Source organism: Hordeum vulgare, chromosome 2H, assembly GCF_904849725.1.
Source record: "Hordeum vulgare subsp. vulgare chromosome 2H, MorexV3_pseudomolecules_assembly, whole genome shotgun sequence".
Lineage (NCBI taxonomy): Eukaryota > Viridiplantae > Streptophyta > Magnoliopsida > Poales > Poaceae > Hordeum > Hordeum vulgare.
This window is the reverse complement of record NC_058519.1, coordinates 127412700-127419345: the sequence shown is the minus strand read 5'-3', so window position 1 is coordinate 127419345 and position 6646 is coordinate 127412700.

The window sequence follows — 6646 nt, the reverse complement described above, 5'->3', positions numbered from 1 at the left end:
CCCCGATTCATTGGCCCTTACAAAATTCTTGAACGTAGAGGCGAAGTTGCATTTAAACTGGAACTGCCAGAAGGATTGTCCGGAGTTCATGATGTCTTCTATGTTTCCCAGTTGAAGAAATGCCACGCTGAGATGGATGATGTTCCGTTGAGAGATACAGTGCCCCTAGAGGCCATACAGCTTGACAGTGATCTGACATATGAGGAGAAACCCGTCAGGATTCTCGAGACTGCCAACAAAGTTACCCGCAGCAAGATCATCAAGTTCTGCAAGGTGTTGTGGAGCCACCACACCGAGGAAGAAGCCACGTGGGAACGAGAAGATGATCTTCGACGAGACCGCCCGCACCTATTTTCTAGCCAACCCGAATCTCGAGGGCGAGATTCATCTTAAGATGGGTAGGTTTGTAACATCCCAAATTTCCTAATTTGGAATGTTTTACAAATGTAGCTAAGCATCTATGCATTTTGTTTGCAATAAAGTTTTGCATTTGAATTCTTTCAAATATTTGCTTTTGCTTTTCTATTTTTGTTCCCCGAGAAAATGCCTCGAAATAATTCTTGCAAGCAAGAAGGAGCGGAGGAAAATGACCCTCCAAATCATGGGTACTTTTGAAAATATTTGAGCCAAGAAAAAAACCAAAGTTTTATGGAGAAAATAACTGCAAAAAGCAAACAAAGCTTTTAGGGTTTTTCTAAAAAAAACATTTTTAAAAAAGTTTTTATTTTGACCTTGGAAAAATGTTAAACGTGTAGGGATTTTTTTCTGAAAATTTTGATATACTAGTGGTCAACCCATGTAACCGCACGGGCTAGTCTCAAAGAATACTTATAAATAGTTTTTATGATTTTGTCTTCGTATTTAGCTCTTGCATGCTTCACAATTGCATGCCATTTTACCAGTGAATTTTCAACATCACTATCATTGTCATATTAACATGTTATACTTGTAACTATGTATAAGGAACATGTTTGAGTTTAATTTCAGAGTCGAAGCATTTGATCTGCATTTTTTCATCTATTTTTCCTGATTTATTATGACTTCGATATTTCTAATGCTTCTATATTTCAAGTGTATTTTTGTATATGTTTTAGTTTGCACTCATATTTATTGGCATACTTCGTAACGTCTAGAATTTGTGCTCATAATATATAATTGCATCATTGTACGTATATAGAAGTCAATTGGGTAACTTGTCCTAAACATGAACTATCTTGTTGTAGATGATTTTGGAAACATTTATCTTCTGCTAAGTTGGGAGTACATCACCTAGAATAATTATATTCTAAGAAAGCTACATTATGGAGTGACATGTCATAAAGATAATGATTAGTAAAGTCCTTATTATGCTAAGTAAAACATCCCTATGGTTCGTAAAAAGATGCATGTGTGCGTGCGTGTTTGTGTTCCCTAAACCTGCATATTGTTCTTTGTTGGCCTAAATAAATTTTGTCTCACGCGAGGAACTTTGATAAAACTCTGAAGACTTGTTTAAGCTCATGATTTGATCATAGATCATCGTCTAACTTTTTTGACTTGTAACAGGTACCCTTGATATTAGGCATGTACGTAGAGGCTCTATTATATATACCCATCTTAATTTCTATGGGGCTAGTATTAACATGTATGAAAATTTTGAAAATAATTGTTTGAAACTATGGTTTTTAAGATCAAGTTTTATTTGAAAAACTTTATATGGATGACTCAAAAAATGTTGATATAATAAACATTACATTTGAAATCTTCTCATTATTCTTACAGTAGCACACCATCTTTCTAATCTATTTAGTAGGTCTCACATGAAAAGTTATTTCTAGACAAAACATATTGCACATTTGATTACGCTGTAAGTTACCCTTTTCAACAATGACTCTCTTAATTTATTTGAATCCGTTCCAAGAATAGTAGATCATCCGGCTGGCTGCCAATAATATATAAATGAAAATAACGAATACATTCAGGCATGCACGAAACACGAACTAAATTGAGTTGAAAAGTTATTAGTTCTCAAAGAAAATCAAATATTTTTGAAATAAAACTATTAGAGGATAGTTACTTTGTTCGAGAAAAGTATCATACAGCTGAACCATGTATACATGCATCTGATATTGAATCACCTCATTTCCACCATCACAAGTGCGGCCTCATCATCTCTCACAGCCACTGAAACTTCATCATTTTTTTAGACAAACAATTATTTAATGATTGCCATTTTAAATTAGAGGAAACACCGGTACCTGAAAATAAAAATAAAAAAGGTAAAAAACCCAATAACCCAGAACATAAAGCAAAACATGGGTTATGTGAAGAAAAAATCATTTCAGAAAACTTTACTAACTAAAAGCTAGTATAAGTCTTCATAATTTGTCTACAATAAAATTATGAGTCAAACATGCAACAAATTACTGGGAGGGGCGAGCTAGCAAGCAAATCAAACGCCACTATCATTATCGGATTTTCCTACAGAAGTTTGGTATGTGTATTTATGAAATAAATGTATATCAACATTTTTTATTAAGAAAATTGCATGCATGCGGACCAAAATATGCTGCGGTCTAAATTTAAATTTGCAATTTACTGTACACTATTAGCTTTACATGAACTTTCACCTCGCACAAATAAGTGAAATATTTAACCATCCAACCAGGCATATCCAACATATATATAGAAGGTGAGTACATATTTTCACATAAAAATAGTTGCATATCATGAAAAATTGTCTACTCAGCATTTCAGGTTACATGAAGAAATCAATGGAAATTTCACTCTAAGATATAAAATTAATTTATCTAATTAATTATTTCGTGAATGTTTGGAATATTCTATGTATCCTAGAATTGGCAGTGGTGGGTTCCCATAGCATATATTAATATAAACCTTACTACTTCTTCAAGTACCAATATGTGTTATTACATCACGTTGCTAGTGTGACAAAAATGATACTAAGCACAAACTTTCCAAGGGAAACTGACAAACTCCACTATGTCATGTTGATGTATCGAGATGGTAAAAATTAGCACTGATGAGAAAGTTGGGATCTCACTCATGCTCACCGATCCTAAAGATTACAGAATGTGTATCTAGGAAATAGCAAAAAATATAACATAGGAAAAGTCTAGCTGGATCAGTAAAAATTATGTATAAATTAGCCACCATGTGTCGAGAGGCACAACTTGTCGTCTAAAGTTCCTGAAGAATATCCCTTCCGTTAAAAACATGCACCGACTATTAGTTAGCTGTTTTTTGGGGTGCAACATTGAGTATTCTAACAGTAAGCGCAGTAATTTGACAAACATGTAAAACACATGTAAAACGGCATCATCAAATAAATGTGTTTACTCTGAAGTAATTGGCTGCTCTTATCAACTAATGATGTTTTAGAAATTCGAGGCTCATGCATCAGCTCTCCTCAACTTGTGTTGATTGTAAAGCATGTGGCAGATTGCCCATAAACTCCTGTAGGGAAGTGAGAGAACAATGAAGCCTTGAATTAGCAATCCGTAGGAAATGGAGCTAACCAGGTCACAAACCTCACCAGGCTATGCAAATTGAATAATCAAACAACCTAAGGCACGAAAAGTTCTGCTGAACCGCATTAGCTTAATGGGGCTGATGGTAATGACGTGGCTGATGCAGCATCATTGCTTCTCTGCTTGGAGGCCACGCTTACGGTGGATCTCCCAACTTTCTGTGCAAGACTGTTTCCTCAGTTCCATATAAACAAAGTGGGTAAACTAAGTGGAAATACATATTAGTAAGGAAACAAATTATATGAATGTATCGTTACCAAAGTAAGACACAACGTACATGTCATTGATTTCCCTGTTCTTTACACAACTACATGAAGATTAGCTTTCTAAATCAAAATTTGTAATGCTTAATTCTGTTTCGGCGAACTCAACTGTTCAGACTGTAACATAATGTCTTTAAGCGTTGTAGACGTAGTTTAGATCAGAGAAAGAAATACACACAGTTCACAACCCAAACTTTCATGAAGTGAAAAACACACAGAGGGATAGCTCTGCTCACGATACACACATGCACCTACTATCAGAACAAAAACCATGCACAATTAAGCCCCATGGGTGGTGATGCATCTAGTCGCCCGACATGCCTTGTTTTCCTCCCTGATTAATTAAATAAAAGACCTGCTCGATCCCACTGGTCGTCTGCTCGATACTTCGAGCATTAGGCTCCTTCCAAACCCTCCATGCACAACAAATATCGGTATCATCCATCCATTATCAAGTTTGAAGAAACGCCTTACCTTGTCCGGATGATGTGATGCCATTTAGGAGGCGGGATGCAGTGCTTATGGATAATCCATACATAGAAGGCGATGGGCAAATGATGTGGCAGCAGATTGAAAGGCCCAACCGCCCAAGAGAATAATACGACGCTAAGCTAGGAGATCCAAAACCGTACACCATCGACTACTCTTCCTTTTTTTGATTTGGGGGAGAGCTTCCTAGGGCCTGTTTGGGACTGCTCTGCTCCTTAAAATTCAGATCTGCTTCAGAAAAGACAAGCCAAACGGGGTAACTCCACGATATGCCGCTCCGCAAAAAAACTAGAATTTGGAATAGAACTTCAAAGTTTTTATGAAGCTCCTGAGAGGGTGCTTCAAAAAACTCTAGAAGCTAGAGTTGGAGGAAATTACCCACCACTGCCACCAGTAAGTGGATACCCCTTCGTTTATTTCCCGTTAACCAATCAAATAGATTGTTTCTATTAGATTTTCTATTTTTGAAGCTGGAGCTAGATGGAAGCCAAACATTCTCTTAATAGTGCTATAGCTTCTATATGAAACTGCTTCAAAGTGAATTTGACGAAGTGAAGCTGATTTTGATGAATTGAATCAGTCCCAAACAGGCCCTTAATGCACGTGAGGAAGTAGCCAAGCCCTGCTCGTGGGAATAAGGAGATTGTGACGTAAAGATCTGGTTTTTTTAGGCAAGATCTCATGGAAATATACGGTAGTAATTAGTTGGGATCTGGTTCTTCTCCCCTAATAATAAAGCGCGGAGCGCTTCTGCCGTCCGTCGTGGCTTTTTTGCGAAAAAGTCCCTCCGTTTTATAGCATTCAACCCGCAGTCCCTGGTTAAGTGGAAAAACGTTTTAGATTTGCAAGAAAGCCCCTCGCCCCCGGATCGGATCCACCCCACAGCCGCCAGGGCCGCCCCGCGCCAGCCACCCCCGCGCCTCCTCCGCCCCCTGCCCCTCCTCTCCACCGACCGGCTCCTCCTAGCACCCGGCCGGCCCTCGACCGGGGCTTCCGCCGCCTGCTGGCGCAGCGCGCCACCGCCACCTCCGGCTACGAACCGTCCCTCCTCCGCGGGGTCTCCTACAAGGTGGAGGACAGCGACGCCGACAGCCCCGTCCGCGTCATTCAGCCCGTCCCCGCCGACGAGCAGCAGCGTCTCCACTCTCCAGCAGTGGCGGTGGCGGCGCAAGTGAGATCTGGTACCTCCAGTAGCATCAGCAAAACAGTTATCGGTCACCCAAATATTGTTCCTGTGTTATCAAACTCATTCGATGCCAATCCAGGATTCTTTGGATCTAATGGTGCTATACCAGGAGGTTTACCTCCCGCCCGAGCGTCCCCGCCGTCGGTGGCCGCGCCGCTGCCCACCGGCCGCCGGCCAGAGGTGAGTTCTTTCCAGCTAAAGAGCAGGCCTGGAGTCCTTTCGGTGCTACAAGTTTGTGAAGCTCTGATGTTATCACCATCCCAGTTTCCCTTCTTCAGATATGCAGAATTGTTCCTTGTTTGTTGGATGCTTGAGCAGGGAAATGGTTTTCCTGGAGAGGCATCTCTACTGAATCAGGTGTTGAAAAATGTTCTCTTGTGTGTGTTTCAGTGCGAACTCGGATCCGTTGCTGCTCCAAACCCAACAATTCGGAGGAAGAACCCGCAAGAAGCGAGTCTCCCAGCGATGCCAAGGTTGGCCGTGCATTTACTACTCTTCTTTTCTTATAGTTGTCTCTGTTTCCACCATACAAATTCATCTAGCCATAAGGTGGAGAATGCAAAGAGTGGGGACACTGTCATTCATATTTGGCGTGGTAATACCATAATAAACAGTCAGAAACCTTACGATCTTGCAACATCTTCACAATCAATATTCTGCTCCAGTCGGGCTCTATGTATACCCTGTTTTTTTAGTGGAATATGTAGTATATCCCGTTGATCATGGATTATCTCAAAAAAAGGCTTTCAAATTAGAAAGTTCTTCAAATTGTACAAGTAAATAATCCTTGAGAGATGTTTATGGCGAATGTCAACTGTCAGTATGCACAAGACACAAGTGATGTATACATGATCCCCAAATGGTGAACAGTACCATTCTGCAAAATAAAATGCCTCAAGAACCAAAAGGGGCATGAACAATTTGTGGGATTTTTTTGTTACTGCTCTATAGAAAACTTCTCCAGGCTCGTTTTGCTTTCAAGTCTGATGCGTGTTTTCTTTCTCATACAGGATGAAGAAAATATTAGCTCCAGACGACGATGTCTAGCTTGCCTGTGTGCTGTAACATTAATCAGTGCATAGGGCCCAACGTTTTATACGCCAAAAGGATTTGCTGCGGATATGACGAACAAGCCTAGCATATAAAAAGTTGTGTGCAGAAATTGTGGTGGTGGCGGC